General features: G+C 38.3%; 1 non-coding gene across 1 annotated transcript; it reads right to left on the reverse strand.

Annotated features, from left to right (window-relative positions):
• Positions 1–18,367: 18,367 nt before the first annotated feature.
• On the reverse strand, positions 18,368–18,466 carry LOC115894659. The gene has a single exon (XR_004054802.1). It is a non-coding gene; the product is annotated as a small nucleolar RNA U13 (small nucleolar RNA).
• Positions 18,467–23,378: the final 4,912 nt, after the last annotated feature.

The following is a 23,378-nucleotide window of genomic DNA, read 5'->3' on the forward strand; positions in this document are numbered from 1 at the left end:
TAGATGACTACCCAAAAAGTTAAGGAAACATGGAAGTCACTTTTGTTTTGAGAGTTTGGCAATCCCAATGTATTATAGTCTTATTTTTGATGGTTTTCTAAGGGGACAGAGACTGCACAGAAATCCAAGGGCCTGTACAAGATGGAGCATGCTATAAGAAATGCTCTGCCGTGCAACTCCCTGCACCCCTTATCGCATCCCCCGCCAAAAAATAACTGCTGAGACTCCAAACGGTCATGTACTCAAGGGTGTGGGCAAACCAAACTAGTAAAACTCATGGGGAGTTTCCTGCTAGTTCTGAATTATTTGGTTACACAGGTAATGTAAAGCCTGGAATTTGGTTTAAGGCAATTATGGAATTGTAGGGACCACAAGTGCATTGGAGAAACAAAATTAAACACTTTCTAGAGGGAAATACCTCTACTATGTGTCTCAAGTAATTTCTGCAAATAATTTTCCACATGCAATGTAGCACAAAGTCAAAGATACAACCAAATGCCCAGTGAAATTAGTCTTCATGAGCAAAACCAGAAAAAGAGAAAACAGAAAAATACCCTAAAATCCTTCATATATTGGCACTGTTAGACAGACTGTAAAACAACTGGGCTATGTACAAAGAAACACTAGATAAGCTTAAATATATCTCCAGAAAAACAAAACCGTTTTTAAAAATGCAACATTGCACATTTGAAAAATAATCAGACAAAATTTTATAAATTAAAAAGAAAAAAACCTAGTTTTTTAAAAAAGATGGCTTTCACAGCAAATTAGACACCCTAAAAGAGAGAATTACTAAACTGGAAGACAAGTTAGAATAAATTAAATACATACAAAACAAAACTAGGGGTAATAGAGAAGAGAGAATCAGAGTCATAGAAGATAAAGTGAGAACAGTTTAAATATATGGAACCAGAATTCAAGAAAGACAAAAAATTGAATGGGACGAAACCTATATTTGAAGAACCATTAATGGCAGATTAGACAGTGAAGACATAATTGATGAATACGTCAACAGAAATATCAAAACTGAAGTCACAGAAAGAAACACTTGAGGTTACCTAAAGGAGTATTCATGACATGGGGCAGAACAAAAATATGTAAGATCTGTGTAATCATAGCCCCAGGAGAAAAGGTTAGAATAAATGAAACTAAGTCAATATTTAAAGAGATGATAGCTAAGAGTTTTCCAAAGATGACAAAAGGTACCAGTGCACAGATCCCACAAACTCAGTGAATCCAAAGCAAGATATATAAAAAGAAATCTACACCTAGATACATTATGGAGAAACTGCCGAAAATCAAAGACAAAGAGAAAATCTTAAATGCAGACAGAGAATAAAGATAGATTACCTTCAAAGAAACTACAGTAATGCTGACAGTTGACTTCTCAACATAAATAATAGAATCCAGAGGCTTGTGGAGTGAAATCTTCAATATATGTAAAGAAAATAACTTGCAAGTGGAATTTTGTACTCATTAAAATATCTTTTAAGCCTAAGGTGAAGCAAAGGTATTTTTCAGTCAAATGGATCTTAGGAGAAAATATGTCCATATGAGGTAAGTCCACACGGCAGATTTACTTCCTAAGGAGGAAATGGACCAGGAAGAAGCAGGCCTGCTTCTGAGTGACCCAGGTGAGGTTAGAGAGTGCAGAGAGGCTAAAAGTATAGGGGTAAGGTGGAAAGCTGAAAAGTGCTAAAAATTGGATCAACATTTAAATATATATTGTTATATATAACAAATAAATGACTACTCCAAAAGTTAAGGAAACATGGAAGTCACTTTTGTTTTGAGAGCTAATAACAAAGTCCTGATGAGAAGAAAGGGTTGCTTTAGCTTTTTAAACTTTTGTTCCCATCATACTACCAGCCTGAGATGGTTGTAAACACTCCCACATAAATTTCAAACCTAACAATGGACAAAACAAGACACAGATAGTGTAAGACAAGTAAGGGACATCCCTTTTAACTTTCTTCCCAGGAAACTGTGCCCCCCATTATCTGAGCTGGCTACTTCATGACCAAGAATAAAACATTAGGGAAATAGGATGGAGAGAGGGATGCCAAGTCTATTCCAAAATATTTAAGATTCTTACTTTTTAAAATAACTGGTATTGAGAATGCTGTCAGGACAATTCAGTCATGAAAGGGAGCTAGTAAGACTTAAAATATGAACTCTTAATGATATCTTAATGAATCCAACAGTTCTGCAACTAAACAGCCCTTTGTTGAGCTCAGAGGCTCTCAGGAGAAACCTTGAGAGCCGTTGACTAAATAAATCCCCATTGCTACTGAGTTGATGCCTGAGTTGCCCAAACAAGAAGCTGCTCAGGCTAAGTGCTGTCATCTCCACCCACGACTTTGGGGCTCATGCTGGAAGACACTATTGCTTGCTCTGTCCATGGGATTTCTAACTGCTGTGTATAGATATGTATATCTATTTATAAATATGGGTTTATATATGCATACATATATACATATAAACTCTTACAGCTAAAAGGGCCTTAAAAATAATCTTGCCTCCTTCACAAAATCTAAAATATCCCCAAAGTAATAAAATTGTAATATCTGAGTGATAGAATTATAGATGGTTACTTTATGAATTTTATGAAATGTTAGGTTACATTAGTAATGGTAAGATTTAAGATTGAATAAATAAAGCAACATGATTCTTTCACAGAAATCTCTGTAATTATTAATAAATATTCTTACAATTTATAGTTTTATATATAAATGTACACATAAAAATTTGTGTATCTCTGTATATGTATACCTATTTATAAATGTGTTTATATATGCCTACACATATACATATAAACTCTTACAGCTAAAAGGACCTTAAAAAATAATCTTGCCTCTTTCACAAAATCTAAAATTATCCATTGTGGCCTGTGGCAATTTTAAACCTACTTATGTTTTAATTTCATATTAATCAGCTGATTTGCCTGGGATAGCAGAGAAAGAGATAGTCACTGGATACGAAAGCCAGAGGAAACTTAGCAGACTCAATTCAGCCCACTGCCAGGAAAATGATTAATTTATAATCATAAGAGGTGACTAAGGAAATCAAGTCCAAGTTTGTTAACAGGTGTATTTTGGGAGTAATTATGTCTGGGCCAGAAGCCAGTTTCAAGATCACTGTTTTCTAAGCAGAGTTTTATGTTTAGTCCCTTTGCTGTGTTTACACAAGACAAAAACCAAACTGGCAACTGAACCATTTTAGTCAAAATGTTAGAATATCATTCATTTAGTTGGTCAACATGATATGAAACCATCAAATTAATAGATTTTTTTGCCCTAAATTGAACAGATGCTTTGGTATCTGTAGGCATAGTCTTTCTCTATGGGATATTAAGGATTTTTACCTTCAAATATCCTACACTCCAAAGTATTCTTCTACAGAGACTTAACTCATATATACATCATACTTAAAAATCTATTAGTCAATTTCAGGTAGATTAAAGAGTGACTCATTGTGAAAGATAAAACAATAGAGCTTTCAATATGGAAGAACGTGTTCCACAAGATAAGTAAAGCAAAGATTTTCTAATGGGATACAAAAAGCACTAATCATAAAGGAGAAGACTCATGAGTTGAAAATTTTTCTTCATCTAAAGACACCATTTAGAAATGAAAAGACAAGCTACAATAAGGAGATAATTGCAATGCAGTCTGGGTTCACATAAACAACAGTGATCTTATAAGATTATAAGATTGTATTTGTACCACATCTTTTCTATCTTGAGATATGCTTAGATACATGAATACTTACCATCCTGTTATAATTGCCTACAGCATTCAGTACAGTAACATGCTATCCAGGTCTATAGCCTAGAAGCAATAGGCTATACCATATGGACTAGGTGTGTAGTAGACTATACCATCTAGGTGTGTTTAAGCACCCTCTATGATGTTTGCACAAGGACAAAATCACCTAATGACACATTTCTCACAACATATCCTCACGGTTGAGCAATGCATGATTGTATTTTCAATGACTAGGAACTCATATCCAGAATATTGAAAGCACTTCTACATGATAAGAAATGTATAGACAACCCAAACAAAACATGGACATAAGATTGGAACAGTCATTTTACCAAAAAGATCGATAAACATATGAAAAGTTATCCAACATCATTAGTTATCAGAAAAATATAAGTTAAAACTAAAAATATGATCCTACTATATGCCTAACAGAGTGACTATAATGGAATAACCTGATATTATCAAGTATTGGTAAAAATGTGGAGTAGCAGGAAGTCTTGTACACTGTTCATTAGAGCATTAATCGATACAGTGCTTTTTAGTGCTGTAAGATCTACAAAAGCTAAACAGAGGTACACGCTATAACCCAGAATTCTACTCATATATGCTTCCACATATACCAAAAAAAGGCATTTACAAAAGTCTTCATAACCGGTAAAAACTCAAATGTGCATGAGTAGTGAAATGGAAAAATAGTGGTATATTAATCTAATGGACTACTATACGACAACGAATGTACTACAGCTACACCCAAAGCCTGGGTAAATCTCACAAACATGTTGAGAACATAAACCAAAAACAAAGGCACACTCAAAGTTCACATCATGAATAGGAAGTGACATGACAAAATGGGTGTATGATTTTTCCAGCCATGGCCAGCTGCTCCTGTGGAGATAGGGAGAAGGCAGAAAGTGGGATGAATCCAGGGTCTGGGCTTTCCCAAATGATGGCAAAGGGAGGGAAGGAGACAGAAGATAAGGGCACATGCAGAGCAATGTGTAACCGTGAATGTGAACCGTAGGCTCTAAGTTGGGTAAGGCAAGTGAAAACTCCAGGCCTCAGTGGTTTGTAAATCCTCGGGGCGGGGGAGGGTAGAATAATTTTCAGAGTTGGGGTACATGAGAGAGTGAGCCGGCAAAAGATAAGAGGTGATGATGTCCAAGCAAGGGGACTGAAATTGCGGTCAGGCCTTACTAATGCATAGTGCGTACTTACTAATGCACAGGTCTAGGATGTGACTGCAGGGGTAGGGGGCCAAGACAGGGCAGAGTTCCATTGGAGAACGGCCCTCTTCTCCAGTAGTCACTGGAGAAAAGGAGACCAAAGAGTTGAGAGGTTGGAGAGTTGGGATGGTCATTTATATTCAATCAGCAGGAACTATTTCAGGACACAACTAGTGGGCCAGAAGCTACAATTTTCTGTGACAGAGGACGGTGCTGGGGTCATTGTATAAGTAAACCTAATCAGGCAGAGTAACTGGAGTGGAGACTGAATCCTTCGATGACGAAAGGGCAGAAAGGTCTGAAAGCAAGGGAAGAAGCCCAGACCCGGGACTAGGAGGGCTGAGAGCAAGAAGCTGCCGGGAGCGAATTGTCCTCAGAGGCAACCACATCTCCTTTAGAACCAGCGTTGAGAACAAAGAGTGTGGCGCTACTGAGTGGCTCACTGAAAGAGCACAGTGAGGGGCTGGTAGTCTGCGATAGGGTCATTTGGGGGATCTCATGGGATAGAAGTTCATGTGTTAAAGCACATGGAGGTCTTTGGACTCCTTGTGGTGCTTTCTTTTCTTTTCTTTTCTTTTTTGAAGAGGTCTCACTGTGCACTGTGTTGTCTGGGCTGGAGGACAGTGGCATAATCATGGCTTACCACAACCTCAAACTCCCGGACATAAAGTATCCTCCTGCCCCAGCCTCCTGAATAGCCAGGACTACAGGTGTGCACCACCATGCTTGACTATTTTTTAAAAATATTTTTGTTGAGATGGGGTCTTGCCATGTTGCCCAGGCTGGTCTCAAACTCCTGGCCTCAAGTGACCCTCCCACCTTGGCCTCCCGAAGTGCTGGGATTACAGGCGTGAGTCAATGTACCTGGCTGCTTGTGATGTTTTAAATAAAGTGGAGTGGCCGGGCGCGGTGGCTCAAGCCTGTAATCCCAGCACTTTGGGAGGCCGAGACAGGCGGATCACGAGGTCAGGAGATCGAGACCATCCTGGCTAACACGGTGAAACCCCGTCTCTACTAAAAAATACAAAAAAATTAGCCGGGCGAGGTGGCAGGCGCCTGTAGTCCCAGCTACTCGGGAGGCTGAGGCAGGAGAATGGCGTGAACCCGGGAGGCGGAGCTTGCAGTGAGCTGAGATCTGGCCACAGCACTCCAGCCTGGGCGGCAGAGCAAGACTCCATCTCAAAAAAAAAAAAAAAAAAAAAAAGAAAAAATAATAATAATAATAAAGTGGAGCAGTGGACAGGGTGGAATGAGTGCTGAGACCACTTGCCCTTTGGTGAGGCTGAGGGCTGGGGAGGGAGGAGTGAGCAAGTGAGGCTCTCTTCAACCAAGGCAGGAATAGAGGCTAAGGGAGCAGCTGTGTTAGAGGAATGCAGAACTCCCAAATTCCAAGCATCCGTGATAACCACATCTCCAGAGAAGTCTAAACAGGCCTGTTTTGGAAGAGAGTGCTAAGAGCAGGCAAATGGGAAGAAGTATCTGCAAAATATCTTTATTATTTTACCATTAACACCAACACTTCTAGGTCAGAAAGAGGTCTGATGAGCCCACCACGCAAGACTGCATGGTTACTGACTGGAAAGACCATCAGGACGGCAGAGAGCCACTGCGCCTCTTTCTGCTGAGGGCTGTGGGTAGAGATGGGAATTTGAAACCTTCCTTCCTGTTTGTGTGAAAAATTCGGACTACTGGCAAATTCTACACTGGAAACTGACTATGGGTCAATGGGAGTCCGCTGGCGAATGGATACCGCCTGTTCTGTTTCCAATTCATCAGGAATCATGTGGAGAATTAATATCCTGCCCGTCCAGAAGGAAGGGAGTTATTATGGACAGCAAAGAGGAAAGGTAGCCAAGTTCAGATGTTCCCCAGGCTGCGGCTGCTGAAAGTCAAACAGTATGAAGTATAGTGGTAAGTGGGGGGAAAGAAAAACTCGGCCAGGAATAGAAAACGGCACCTTCAGGAGCTAAGGGACAATGGAGAGTGCTGCTGCCCTAAGATCCGCTCCTCCAAAAAGAGTCACCATTTTAGTGATTTGATTTCACCACGAAACTGTTTGCCCAGAAGGTAAGTGGTCAATTAAGGACAAGGGGGAGGGGCATGTGAAGAGAAGAATGTTTCAAGCTTTTAGATCTCACGCAGTAGAAAAACAAAACCAGGAATCTATTTCTTTGACCTGCCAGAATGACGCTTCCCTTCCTCCAGCTAATTGCTGCTGGGAGAGTCCAGCCTTCTTGTATTAGCATCCAACCTGGATTACTTTCCGGCAAGCTGATGACTTGTAGGCTGGCAAAGGGCAGGTTTGGAGAACTACTGAGTTGGAATCAGAACATTTCCATACAGAGATGGCACACTTTGCCCTGGAACAATCAGAGAATGAGGTTTCTGTATACTTCTTGGCTGGCTGGAAATCTCTACTTGAGTTTTAAACCTTAGGTCAGGTTCCCCAAGGCTCTGGCATCTCATCTCTGGAGAGCAACGTCAGTTTTAATGGTGGAAATTAGTATGAAGGAGAGAGGATGAGCTTCAAGGTGAGGGGAAGCAGCTGTTTAAATAGGCACGGTGTTTACATCACCTCCACTGCTGCCCAGCCATTCTCCTGTTTATGCTGGAAGAAGCCCCGCTGGTAGGGGAAATCCAAAGGCAGAGCTGCAGACCAAAGAGCAGACATTAAATTCCACTTAAATACTCGATGCTCTCCCCTCTCAATTGTTCTGGATGCTGCTATACTTGTCCCCCTACCTAGGGGCCCCATTATGTAGGAGGTCCCAAATAACCATCGGTTGTACTTGCTTTCCTGTTGCTCATGCCTTATCCAGCTGAAAGATCAAAAGCAAATGGAACCTTAGTGAGATTCTGCACCACCCATCAGGTTTCTGTAGCTCCAGAGAGGGCGAATGAGCATGATGATCACATATTCCCAAAACTGGTGAGATGCTGGGCCAACAGGTGATTTATTGCTGTGGAAAGCCAATAGGAGATTACTAAAGAGGTCAGGCCATAGGACATCAGTGGCTAAATGATTTCCTAATGTCCTAAAAGAGTCACAGTGCCTCCCTCCTTGCCTAATTTCATAGCAGAGGGTGTCCTTTGGACTAGGGAGAGAAGCTGGATTATTAACCCTAGGTGGATGGTATTTAAGATAAGAGGAAAGAGGGTTGAGGCTAAGGGGAAATGCAGAAAGTTGAGAAATTTGGTTTTACTAAAAGAGATGTGTCACAGACATATTTCTAGTTTCTTGCATCATGGGACATCTGCTTAGAGGAGTAACGTTTTTAACCCTTGCACTCCGGTGTGTGTGTGTGTGTGCACGGATGCGTGTGTGCACATGCATATACACATGCATAAGCAGATTTTACATACAACTGCAGAGCTTATGTACTCTTAAAGTTTATCCATAAAGCCCGGTTTAAGAAGTCCTGCCCTCTATAGGTTAAGAGGGAAATGCTTCATCCAATAACAAAATCTTTTGACAAGTTCCAAAATATTTTATATTGGTAAGTAGGAATTCCTCATTGCAACAAATAAGTAGATATTGTTTTTTTTCCTCTTTTATTGAAGTACATTCCCACACATTTGCCTCTAGATTATTTCTCAGGCGTCTCTGGTCAATTTGTCACTTCTAGAATTAAATATGGGTAAAACTTAGTCATCTATTAACAAAATATGCACTTAGCATTTATAATGTGCAAACAAACATGCTAAGAGTACTCAGAGTAGGCCTGCCAAGTATTCAGAGATGAACAATGCATGCCCTAGATGCTCAAAGAGATTCTGCTGTAAAAATGAGATACTTACAAAAGCGTCTCTAATATGACATAGAATGTGGCATAAAAAAGAGTTCACGGTCAGAAGAGGAGAGTTCATTTCTGGGTGATGTAATCTGGAGTAGCTTCATGAATGACATGCAATTGAAACTAATGTTAACTATTTTTCAAATATTTTTATTCCTATACCCTCAGTGAGAAATACATTTTATGTCACAGTATAGAACACACATTAATGAAGATCTGGAATAAAAATTTCACAAAACAATATCTTCCCATATTATGGGCAATATGCTCTGTTATGTCCCATTCTACTCTACTCTACTCTACTGATTTCCACTTAACCAAAAATCCTGGTTGGAATCCATAAAGGTTATTTCCTAATGCAATGAGTTGTTGTCTATTATCTAATAAACGCTACCTTAAAAGATGGCAAGGGTGGGGTATTTTGCATTATGAATATCAATTAGCCTTAACAGAAATTCTATGCTATAGGTATCAGTTTTATCCCTGTTTTTCAGATAAGGAAACTGAGACTTTTAGAAGTTAAGTTACATGTCTAAGGTCAAGCAGCTCTTACATCGAGCAGCAGGGATTTGAGCCCAGCTCATGGTGACTATGTGAAAACCCATGGAGGGAGGAAACAATATTTGGGGAAGTGTGCAGCTTGGCTATCATGTAGGGTATAAGTAGGAAAATTAGGAGAGATGATTATAAAAGGAATTATATCATTCATTTAGGTAAAATTATTTTTGTCTTTAATCCTTTATCTTATTCCCAACTTCCTCCTGGAAAATCTCCCTGCATCTTTAGTCTGATTCTCCCATACCTGGTTTGTAGTTATTCCCATTAAGAAATACAATGCAACTCACAGGAGCTTGTTGAAAATTTACATGCTCAGGAAGACAGAATAAAAAATATAGCAAGAGACCTGTGCCCGCAAAATCTTACTGAGGTAGAAAAACCTTACTTAACATAACTACAGGTATGTCAACCATGCACATACATGTAACACGTAAATTTATGTTCTAAAATGCCACAAAGATGGGGCAAATTATAGGCACAATTTGGTAGTCAGGAGAAAGAGGACATATTTTCAACTGGTTCTTGGAACGTTTTAGGAAATGGATGGGAACTGGAAGGATAATATAAAAGGAAGATACAGTCCCAGGTAATACAATGACAACGTGAAGTCCAAAGAATACTTGGGTAAGGGCTGGTGGGAGGTAGACAGAGAAAGGGGACAAGAGGTGAAAGCAACTGAAGGAGGTTCAAAGGGTGGTGAAGAGATTCAAGGCTGGGATAAGATTATGAAGGACCATTGATGTAGTCGTAATTAAATTCTCATTTTCTATGTTTAATAGTCAACGTGGACTATACATCTGATACATCTAAACTGAGAATTTTATTCTTTTAATAGCAGAGAGAAAAAGTCTAAGTATGAAAACAAAGCAAAAACCTAGCCTGTGCTTTAAGCTTGGAAAATAATCTCTTGCATCTTTTAATTTATTATTAGTGTTATTTCTTTGTATGCTCATACACATGAGAGCACCCACCCTTTGAACTGACCTGGGAACACTTCAGAGCTAATATGCAGTCACTGCTGTATTTATATTTTGAAGAAATAATGAGGCACTCTCATTTTTCCTTTTTTTAATAAAATGCTTTCTAAAGTAATGGGAAGCATATCCATTAGAAAGAAAACTCAGTAGTTTAGATTGCTGGGTTCAGGTTCTTAATAATGACTATTATTGCAATGTTAACGGTGGTACCACAGATATCAATCCTCTTCTTATTCTAAAAATGATCATTTTAGTTCTGTGTTGACTCCCTGGATTACTTGCTATGTGTGTTTTTAATGTATCACCTGTTCAATAGAAAATAGATTTCAAAAGATTTTTTTGGATTATCTGTGCTTTACTTTCAGCATCAATACAATGGTAGAATAATTCATGAAATAGACCCACTTTGAATGGCTATTTGCAGAAAGAAAAGCAAACGTAAAAAGGTATCTTTAACAATTTCCAAATTCTAAGACAACTGCTATTACAGTTTCCATTGGAAATGTGCCTCTAAAAGCCTAATACTCTCCTTTCAGGATTGGCTCGGTAAGAAGAAGGCAATCATTGTTTTTAGCTAATATTAAAGCATCAACTTGGTCGTCAGTTGGGTTGTGTGTCTGGGATTTTAAAAGAAAGTAACTAGCCAGACCTTACTTTATCTATTTTGTGTGAATACTACCAAAAATGGTTTGAGTGTTAAGCATTTGTTCTCAAAATGTGCACCTGTCTGAAATACAGTTGATTTTTGTTATTCACATTAGCTATGTTTTATAAAGTTGCTGTAAATGCTGATTTAGCAAATATTGAATCATTGCTCCAGGAAGAATACAGGGTTAAGTTCCTGTGAGCCTTGGGTCACATTTTCATTCACTGATCAATATATAAGTTTATTTTATCTGCATTTCTGTTTAAAGGCACCCATTTACTTTATATTGTTAATTCATTGATATTAAACTTATACTCAACAGCCCTATAACTCATGTCATGTCTAACACATGTATTTTCTCCGGAAGGCACATCACCGCCTTCCTGTACTCAGAAACACCAGACGGCACTTCCACAATATGCTTTGAGGGCCATTTTAAAGAGCGAAATCATCAACAGAAAGCACAAAAATGAAAAAAAAAAAAGTCACTGCACAGGCTGTGCAAGGACACCTGTTGGCCATCTGAGAGCTGAAGCCAGAAGATAGGGTCGCCCCGTTTCCACCTCATCTGACACATGAGCAGCGAGAGACTCAGATTTTTGCCCCTATGGGCATGTCTGCAGATGACTAGAAAAGAGCCGTGAGTATTGATTTTGGGGTCACGAATACATTTTAGCAAGTAGGTAAATTAGCAAATATGAAATCTATGAATAATGAAGATCGACTATGTCCTATTTCTGTGCTACCCTGAATTTACATGGATATGTGATGATTTTAACACTACTATGACTCAGTTATACGTGTGACTCATGCTAGTTTTAGTGCCATTTAGATTTTGAACTACAAGTTTACCTTACATGATTTTATTATTTCTTTCCATCCCACTTAAAGAAAGGTAGAGAATTGCCTGTGGTTTACTGGTAGTGGTCATGGTGAATTTCCTCTTGGGCATGAAACTAGCTTTCCAAGGGTAACACAAATCAGCTACAGAGCAACACAACAGGAATTAATAGATATGTAATCTCAAAAGGTACTTCTGTTTAAAACTACCAAATCTTATGTACTATTTATTTTCTGCGGGTTGAAAATATATTTCAGGCTCCAAAGAGGATTGAAAGGGTACAAAAACTAAAGTATTGTTTGACATATATGAATATTTTCTGTTTTTCACTGATTGTTACCAGAGATTAGAATTGTATGATTAAATTAATTGAAATATTGTATCTGTAATGATACTTAGAGAGAGTTTATAAATATGGTGGTCCTTACACTGTTTGGAACTTACGAGAGGAAAATCTTTGCTGCAGTATGTGAAAACGCTGATCAATTTGTCTGCTCTGCTCATATTTTTCTCAGATTATTTGTGTCTACAGCTGAGAGATGTGATGCCATATCATGCCACTTTTCCTGGCCAGAGTTGATTAGACCAGGAATGGACACCTGACCCAAGATGGGCTAATAATAATTGTTACTCTATAGTCATCATAAATAGGGCAAACCATTTAGTGGAATAGAGTATCCAGAAATAGATCCAGAAAAATATATAAATTTGACAGATGCCAAAGACATATTTCAATTTCTTGAGGAAAAGACACTCTAATGCTGATGCTAGCATAATTGGCTCTCCATCTAAAAGAACTGAAACCAGACCCCTATATGTAATTTTTCATGTAAAAGTAAAATCAATAAAAATATTTGAAGAAATTATGTATTTATATATCCTTGGCTGGAGAAGAACTTCTTACACAGATTAGGAAACTCAAAAACCATAAAGTAAAAAAATATTTGAATATTAAAAAATCTTGTTACTACAAAATAAATCCTAAAGAGAGTCAAAAGATGAACAGTGGACCAGAAAATATATTTTAAACAGATACTGGATTTAACAGAGTTGACCGCACCATCATCCTTGAAATATCTCCAAGTATTTGAATTTTATCTACAATGCTACACTATCCTGCTTTCTTTCCTACCTCACTCACTGATTGCTGCTTTCTAACCCAGTTTACTCCTCTCTTCTCCCTCTAAATTTTGGAGTACCCCAGAGTTCATTTCTTAGCTCTTTTTGTATTTCCAGATGCCCCCTTGGTGATTCCATGGGATCTCATGCCACCAAATGTTACTTACACCCTGAAGATTAACAATTTAACATCTCCACCTGAACTGCTCCCCTGACAGTCGAACGTATCTTTCCAACACGAACCAGCATCTTCCTGTGGTTAATAGGCATCTCCATCTCAACATGTCCAATCAAGGACCTTCGATTTTCATTCTCAAAACCCTTCCCCGTCCCCACTCCAGCAATACTTGTTTTGCTAACGTTATGGTTTGGTGTGGTTTACTTGGCTCCACCAAGTCTCATGTTGAAATTGATCTCTGATGTTGGAAGAGGGGCCTGGTGAAGGCATTTGGGTCTTGGGGGCAGATCCTTCACAATAGCTTGGTGCTGTCCTTGTGATAGTGAGTGAGCTCTTGCTCTTAGTTCCCATAGGAACTGGTTGTTGAAAAGGGCCTGGCACCTCCTCCACCTGTCTCTTACCATGCGATCTCTGCATGCAGGCTCCCCTTCCTTTTCCACTATGAGTAGGAGCTTCCTGAAGCCTCACCAGAATCAGATGTTGGGGCCATGCTTGCACAGCCTGCAGAACCATGAGCCAAATAAACCTCTTTTCTTTATAAATTACCCAGCCTCATGTATTCTTTGATAGCAACACAAATGGACTAAGATAGGTAAATATTAATAGCACCAAGCTTTTGTTTAAGCCAAAAACCTGAGAATCACCCTTAATTCCTTCTGAAACCTCACATTCTACCTCCAGCCACTGAAAAAGCTGCTTTGCATTATTTTCAAAATACATTCCCTAGGGCTGGGTGTGGTGGCTCATGCCTGTAATCCTAGCACTTTGGGAGGCTGTTGGCAGATCACGAGGTCAGGAGATAGAGACCATCCTGGCTAACACGGTGAAACTCTGTCTCTACTAAAAATACAAAAAATTAGCCGGGCGTGGTGGCGGGCACCAGTAGTCCCAGCTACTCGGGAGGCTGAGGCGGGAGAATGGCATGAACCCAGGAGGCGGAGCTTGTAGTGAACCCAGATCGCTCCACTACACTCCAGCTTGGGCGACAGAGCGAGACTCTGTCTAAAAAAAAAAAAGAATACATTCCCTAGACACCCATTTGTCCTTGTTCCTTACACTGTTCTCATCATTGAACTGCCATAATCTTGCTCCTAGATTACTACAATGGCTTTGTAACAACATTCCCCATCACACTCTTGACTTCCTCCATTTTATTCTCCATAAATGACCAATATGATAAAACAAAAGAAAACATAGATCAGACCATGGTTTCCCCCTAGTTGTAAGCCTCCAGTATAATACCATCTCACTTAAAATAAAACGTAATCTCTTCTCCCATGCCTCTAAGGCCCTAAATGACCTGGCTTTCCTCAAGCTTCCAGCCTTTTCCTCTGCAAGCTCACTTTCAACACTGCATTTCAGCTACATGGACTATTTTGCTGTTCTCCAAACAAGTCAAGCTTGTCTCTTAGCATGTGCACTTCCTTTGCCTGGAATACACCGTCCTCGGGTTTTACCATGACTTTTTCTTCATGTCATTTGGAAATTTTTCAAGTGTTTTAAGGTTTACTCAAACCATATTTGAAACCTGCACCCCTGTCATTTTCCATCTATCATGATGTTTCCCCACACTACTTGACATTACCTGAAATTATATGGCTTTAGATTACTTGTTCCTTGCCTCTCCCAGTAGAATGTAGGCTTCACGAGAACATATACTGTACTTTGTTTACCACTGCACTCCCTACCTTCAAAAGTGCCTGGTAAATAGTAGGCACTCCATGGCTGTAAATCAGATGAACAGATGACCCACACAGTGGGTTAGTCTGCCAAATATAGAGTGCCTACAACATACAAACAATCCAAGGAATGAATGGATGTGACCAGGGCATTGATAAAGAAGGAAATGTGACGGATCCTACGAATATATTGTAAAAGGTCAATATCATTAGTATCCACATAAATGCATATTAAAATATGTAGATAACCTTTCCACTTAGAAGATTAGTACCAATTAAAAATTACTGATACTATTCACTGCTGAAGGAGATATGAGGAAATGGTCATTATTTTACACTGCTGGAGAAAGTTTAAATTGCTACTAAAATAATCTGGTAATAAATATTAATGTGAAAAATACACACTTCTAGGAATATTCTAGAGATAATCTATAATATACATTTAAAATCACATAGAAAAAAACTTTATTGCAGAATAGCTTGTAGTATTCAAAAGTAAACATTCAATTTTATTTTTTTAATTGACAAATAATAATTGTTCATGTTTGTGAGGTACGTAGTGATGTTTTGATACTTATAATAGATAGTAATGAGACCAGAGTAATTAACATATCCATCATCTCAAAAATTTATCATTTTTTTTTGTTTTAGGAACATTCAATATCCTCCTCCTAGCTATTTGAAACTATTAATATCATATTATTGTTAAAATTGTCATCCTGCAGTGCTATACAACACTAGAACTATTCCTCCCATTTAGCAGTAATTTTGTATCCTCTAATAAATTTCTCCCTATCCCTCCCTTCCTCCTATCAGACCCAGCCTCTCATATCCTCTGCTCCATTTTTTATTTCTATGAGATCAACTTTTTTTAGCTTCCACATATGAGTGAGAACATGTGGTGTTTAACTTTCTGATCCTGGTTTATTTCACTTAACATAATTTCCACCAGTTTCAAAAATGGAAATTCTAATGTCCATCAATAGTAGAGAGATTGAATGTTTCAGGATATGTCCACACAATAGAATACTATGCAGCTATTAAAAAGAGTGAAGGAAACGGATGCATCCTAACTTGAAGGGGTGCCCAATATACCTCAAGACTGAAAACCGGAAGTTAAAGGATAATGTGTATAGTGTACAAAAAGCAAACAACAAAAACCTGTGTGTGTGTGCTTGTGTTCACACAGGCTTGCAGAAGAGGACAGAAATGCAGTAACACTAAGCTGTTAGGATGACCTCAGGGAAATACAGGGTAGAATGAGGGAGGGGTGTTAGCTTTTTCTTTATGTATCTTGTATTTTAAAATATATTTTATAAAATTTAATTTAAAATTATTTATTTATAAAAGAATAAAAGTGACACTGACTCTCCTTAGCTATGCAGAAGTTAATAAGCCACTGACTCTCCTTAGCTATACAGAAGAATACATAAACTAAACTAAGGAGTTTTACATTTTAAAAATTAAATGAATTAGAATAAAATAACGCTAGTAGATTTGAAAGTCTTGCTAAAAGTTCACTTTTATAGAATAGATATATTATCAAAATGACTTGAGAGAAAGAATAGAAATCTTTCTATTTCTCTCAATAGAAACAATAAGTATTAAAAATTAAAACTGTTATTGAATAATTACTTCTCCAAAGTTAAGCCCTGATTATGTTAGCGGTAAATGCTTTTAAACTGATGATTTCAATACCGCAGAAACAGTCCCAGGAAGGAAAAGTTACTTTATTCATTCCACTGGAATGGAAATATCTGTATGTGTGTGTCAAATACACACACACACACACACACAATGAGAAAGACTATATCCATCACCTTGCTGGGGAAAAGTGCAAAAGTAGAGAACCAGAAACTTTGAGCAATGTTTGGAAGAAAAAGCAGACTGGATCAGAAGGGTGTAGAAACCAGAGAAAGAAAAATATTACACACAGAAAAGAAATGTGCAGACTAAAACCGCACTTTTCCCCACTGGAGCCTTCAGGCCACTTTAGCCTGGAAAGGCTCATGCAATTCTTTGAGCAAAAATTGATTTGAGATCCAACTTGAAACATACAACCATTTTAATCTTATATTCCTTGACTAGCATATACTAAAGAACCATAGTAAAATATTTTTAAAATTATAGATCTATAAGGAAAAGTTGGCAAAATTGTCAATACGATGGGAAACTTCAGCTCTCGAGCAAATGATAGACCAGGCAGACAAAAAAAAAAAAAAAAAAAAAAAAACCAGAAAAGATATACAGTATTTAAACAATAAGAATAATAAACACCATCTAATGGCTGTTACTATAATAGTCTCCTATGTGTCCATCAGTCAGGAGTCACCCAAAGAAAGGAAAACTACTTTAATTATTTAAAACAGGCTTGGGGGGATAGAGTGCAAGAAATTGGTTCCACGTGTGAGAGAAGTTGCAATGACAGATGGGTTTTGTTGAGCCAAGAGATTAGCAGCAGCAGGAAGCCACCACCGCTCCAAAGCTGGGATCAGTAATAATAGACAACTTTTTCAAGGAATTTTACCATAAATTAGTTAGAGAAGGATTTGCGGTCAGGGTTTCATTTTGCTTTTTCAAGAGACTTCTCTCTTTGCTCCTGGAGGGAGAGGGTTTGAGCCTCCCCTTGGCTGTTATGGATAGAAGTTTGAGGTCCAAGTGGAGAGCAGCTTAATCAAGAACATATGGAGGTGTGGGCCGGCCTCTCAACTGTCGGAAAAAAATACCTAAATATATTACATAAGAATAATTCCCTGAAACAAATCTTCAGATTGAAGCAGGGCCACACTGTGGTCCCCAAACTATGCAATGTAGGAGGCTTAACACAGAGAAATATTCTGGTTTAGTGGTTGAACTTCAAAGATAAAAACGGATTTCTTCAGGCATCCAAGCTTCAATATCAAATAGCCTAGATAGAGAAAGCCATTAGGCAGATCTCCAACTTCTCTATGGTGATGTCAATTATTAGTAGGCATTTGCTACTATGTTCTGAAGGAGAGTGACTGAGCGCTACCGTGTCAAAACAAATGTCTTTCCATCAAAACCAGCTGCATAGTTAATGGGGCCCAAAGCCAAAATGAATACGAGGTACCCCTAGATACAAAATATATTAAGAATTTCAAAATGATGACAGCAGAACATGAATTAGCCCAAGCATGGGGTACTTCTTGTCTCAGCGTGAGATTCTGTATTGCTGCATGGGTTGCACACTAACAAAGTCAGCCTTGCTTTCAAAGATTTAGGAATCTTTCAGGCTGGCCCATGAAATACGGTATGAGCCCTCTTCAGCAAATTCCTTGATGACAAAAACCTAGAGATGAAATAAAATAAAGAACTTAGAAATGAAGCCTCTGCACTGGTGGTGAGCATTGAACTGATTTATAGATAAAACAAATTCTAAACAACTTTGGGAATTATGGTTACAGAATACAAATACTTGAAATAGGAAGAAGAATGAAATTGCTAATGCATTCATCTAGCCCTGCAGGTAAGCAGTTGATACCACCTAAAATCATATTGCGTTTTTAATGAGATGTAGTGATTCTACACTGAGTGTTGTATTTGGTATCTTCCCTGGTAGCTTCATGTCGGATTGGTAATGTGCTGACGTCTTAAGGTTTGAGGGAGGTACATCTCACACATAGCGTGAAAACCCAATTATCATGCTCTGAACCACAAAAGAATCTAGAAGACTCTAGAATAATCTTTTGTTGTGAAATATCTCATGGAGTGAAGAAACATTCATGTGAGGATTAAGTGATCTCACTGGTTTTACTTCAGTTTATTTTTCTTCTATTAAATTTGGGTAAGTTACATTTAATCTTTTTATTGAAAAATACATTATTTGGTTTTTACAAAAGTATGAATGTTAATGATTATTCACATATGATGGGACTTGAGTATTTTACTCTCATCTTTCTCATCTTTGCCTTTTCTATATTAATTAAATTATTTATGTGTCATATGTAATTTTTACAGAGGCTAAATTTAATTTTATTTAATTTTAAAAATTAAGTCAAATATTACCCCACCCAAAGGTTACAGTCCAGGGAATTTTACTGGTGAAATCTGTAACAACTTCAAGGAGCTGGGTTTCTGTATTTACATTGTTTGAAAGAACAGAGAGCTAGAAAATTTCCAACTTGTTCTACAACATATCATTGATACCAAACCAAGACAATTAACTACTAAAAAAAGAAAGATACATCAATCGCTTTGAATATAGATGCAACAATGATAAGTAAAATCTTTTCAGGTGGCCACACCCTTTCTAATCCAGCCATGTGGTGTGGGGGTGGGGGTGGGGGTGACAAGGGAGCTGTGTGGACATTGAGAGCCTAGCATACTTTTGCATGGAAGCCATGGAGATGTTCTCCTCTCCCATCTCTGACACCCTGAATAACCTCTACTAGACTGAGGAAAATGGAGACCCAGGGGTACTAAAGAGGTCCCAGCTATGGGCAGAAACTAAACTGGACTGCTTGGGTTCAGATTGTGGTGTCTTAACTATCACCAGCCTTCTTCAACAGAGGCTACTGCCATGGGTTGCTAACGATGGCATAACAAGGGTAAGGCAGTGGAAGAAATCCACCCAGAGAATAGGTAATAAGGAGTGCAGTGCTTACACACAGTTTTGAAAACAATAATAAAGACAGCTAAGCATTAGTCTGCTTTATATTATCACCATGAGTCCGTAGTTTCAAACAATGTCAGTGATAAAATGCTCCTTTGTGAAAAAAATCAGTTCCTTCTATGTTTACATTTTTAACAAGATTTCAAAAATTGTATTTATTTATTTATGTGAATTCACAGATGACAAAGTGTATATACTTATGGTGGACACTGTGATGGTTTGATGTATGTATCAAACATAAAGAATGTCTGAATCAAGCTAATGAACATATCCATCACCGCACATACTTACCATTTTTGCGATAAAAACATTTAAAATCTACTCTCTTAGCAATTTTCAAGTATACTATACATTATTACTAATTATAGTTGCCATGCTACATAACAGATCTCCAGAACTCATTCCTCTAGTCCAACTAAAACTTGGTACACTTCGACCAACACTTCCCCATTTCCCCAGCCCCTGGTAACCACAATTTCATTACCTATTCTTTAATAAACTGTGTTTAAATGAAGTTAATTCAGAGATCTCTCAGTTACACAGTCAGCCCTCAATATCTGCAGAATTAGCTACATGGGATTTTTATTTTTAATTTATTTTTTGAGACAGAGTTTTGCTCTTGTTGCCCAGGCTGAAGTACAATGGTGCAATCTCAGCTCACTGCAACCTGCGCCTCCTGGGTTCAAGAGATTCTCCTGCCTCAGCCTTCTGAGTAGCTGGGATTACAGGTGCGCGCCACCATGCTGGGCTAACTTTTGTATTTTTCGTAGAGACGGGGTTTTGCCATGTTGCCCACACTGCTCTCAAAGTCCCGGACTCATGTGACCCACCTGCCTCACGGGATTCTTTTCAAGAGTAATGTTGGTTTGGAAACTTTCGAGTTTGCTTCAGGAGCTGTTTGTGTCACTAACCTCAGTGGCCCCACACATTCCGTGTTTCAGCTGCAAGTTAGAAATAAACAGTGAGGCCGGGCGCGGTGGCTCAAGCCTGTAATCCCAGCACTTTGGGAGGCCGAGACGGGCGGATCACGAGGTCAGGAGATCGAGACCATCCTGGCTAACATGGTGAAACCCTGTCTCTACTAAAAATACAAAAACTAGCCGGGCGAGGTGGCGGGCGCCTGTAGTCCCAGCTACTCGGGAGGCTGAGGCAGGAGAATGGCGTAAACCCGGGAGGCAGAGCTTGCAGTGAGCTGATATCCGGCCACTGCACTCCAGCCTGGGCGACAGAGCGAGACTCCGTCTCAAAAAAAAAAAAAAAAAAAAAAAAGAAATAAACAGTGATAGCACAATGATTATAATGACAAAGAAAATGTATGTTATTTCAATTCTATCAATCCATGTGATTTCTTGGACTTTTTGTTTGGATTTAAAATTTGGATAGACACATGTAGAAGAATAAAACTGTACCCCTATCTCTCACTGTATACAAACATTAATTTAAGATTGATTAAAGAAGTAAATGTAAGACCTAAAATTATAAAAATTGTAGAAGGAAACCTAGGAAAAACAATTCTAGACAATGATCTATGCAAAGAATTCATGACTAACAGCACAAAGCCAAATACAACAAAAACAAAAACAGACAAATTTAATGCAACTAAAAAGTTTCTGCATAGCAAAAGAAATAACAGTGAACAGACAGCCCACAGAACGGGGGAAAATACTTGCAAATTATACCTCTGACAAAGGGCTAATATCCAGAACCTAAAAGAAACTCAGACAGTTCCACAACAACAAAAATAACAAAACCCATTCAATAGTACACAAGAGATATGAGCAGACATTTTACAAAGATATATAAATGGTTAAATGAAAAGCATATGAAAAAATGCTCAACATCAGTAAACATCAGAGAAATGCAAACCAAAATCATAGTGAGATACCATCTTACACCACTCAGAATGGATATTATAAAAAAGTCGGGCCGGGCACGGTGGCTCACGCCTGTAATCCCAGCACTTTGGGAGGCCGAGGTGGGCAGATCACAAGGTCAGGAGATCAAGACCATCCTGGCTAACATGGTGAAACCCTGTCTCTACTAAAAATACAAAAATAAAATAGCCGGGTGTGGTGGCGGGCGCCTGTAGTCCCAGCTACTCAGGAGGCTGAGGCAGGAGAATGGTGTGAATCCGGAAGGCAGAACTTGCAGTGAGCCGAGATCACGCCACTGCACTCCAGCCTGGGCGACAGAGCGAGACTCCGTCTAAAGACAAAAAATAACAGATGCTGGCTAGAATGGGGAGAAAAGGGAATGCTTACCTACTGCTGGTGGGAATGTAAATTAGTACGACCTCTACGGAAAATAGTATGGCGATTTCTCAAAGGACTAAAATTAGAACTGCTGTTCAGTTCAGCAGTCCTACTCCTGGGTAGCTACCCAAAGGAACAGAAATTATTATAACAAAAAGATACTTGTACTCACATGTTTATTAATGCAGTATTCACAATAGCAAAGATATGGAATCAACCTAAGTTCCCATCAATGAATAATTGGATTAAAAAATATGATATGAGATCTATACATCTATACATATTTTATATACACACACACACATATACACACACACCATGGAATACGGAATACTACTCATCCCTAAAAAAGAATGAAATCATATCTTTTGCAGCAATGTGGATGGAACTGGAGGCCATTGTCTTAAGTGAAGTAAGTCAGAAAAAGGAGGTCAAATAAGGCATGTTCTCACTCACAGGTGGGAGCTCAATAATGTGTACACATGGACATAGAGGATAGAATAATAGACTTTGGAGATTCCGAAAGGTGGGAGAGTGGGGGCAGGTGAGGGATGAGAAATTACCTAATGCATACAATGTGTGTTCTTTGGGTGATGATTACACTAAAAGCACAGAATTCACTGTTATGCAATATATCCACGTAACAAAACTGCACTTGTTCCCCCTAAATCTATATAAATTTTTTAAAACCCGTGAAACAAAAAGCTCACTGAAAGGGGTTATATTTTTATTTAGTAACTGAATGTTTTAGTTCAAATGTGAAATATATTCATTTTACTTCATGATTATTACTAATGATGATTTTGTGGTACAGAGACGGGAGTTGTGAAAACAGTGAAGAACTCCATCCCAGCTGTGAGATGAGACCCTGATGCTGGCTCATGTTTTTTGCTTTCTTTTTTTTTTTTTTTTTTTTTTTTTTTTTGAGACAGGGTTTCACTCTGTTACCCAGGCTGGAGTGCAGTGGTGCGATCTCGGCTCACTGCAACCTCCGCCTTTAGGGTCCAAGCAATTCTCCTGCCTCCACCTCCCAAGTAGCTGAAGTTACAGAAATGCATCATGACACCCAGCTAATTTTTTGTATTTTTTTAGTAGAGATGGGGTTTCACCATATTGACCAGGCTGGTCTCGAACTCCTGACCTCAGGTGATCCGCCCACCTCAGCATCCCTCAGAAAGTTTGAGACATGTCGAAGAATTGTCTGCGAAAGTCATGAAAGAGAAAAATGTTATAAAAAAGAATTTATGCAAAAAATGTTGTATAATTTAAAAGTAATTAGGCCTCCTGAATGTAAAACTTTAAAAAAAAAAACAGTTTATGTGCAAGGTGTATAAGAAAGGGAAAATATACCTTTGGTAAAAGGATTATAAGGACGTATAAGAATGTACATTTTTACCAACATTAAAAAATTTAAAAAATTATTGTTTTGAAGGTTTGAGCAAGTTTTAAAATGTTAATTGTAAAGAAAATTATGTGTGTAAACATATTAGCTAAAGTTAAAGAAGTATCATTCAGTTTTTCTGTGAACTGGACATTAAAGTAAAAGCATAACAGATTTTTCTTAAAGCACCAACCTGCTCTTTAGCAAAAATTATAAAAGGTTAAAAAGAGTCTATAAAATCTTACCTTACAGTCAAACATTAAAAATTAGATAAATATGTCTACAAAAGTAGATAAATATGTCTATTAAAATTAGGTTTAACATTAATAA

The sequence above is a fragment of the Rhinopithecus roxellana genome, chromosome 18 (assembly GCF_007565055.1).
Source record: "Rhinopithecus roxellana isolate Shanxi Qingling chromosome 18, ASM756505v1, whole genome shotgun sequence".
In the NCBI taxonomy this organism is placed as follows: Eukaryota; Metazoa; Chordata; class Mammalia; order Primates; family Cercopithecidae; genus Rhinopithecus; species Rhinopithecus roxellana.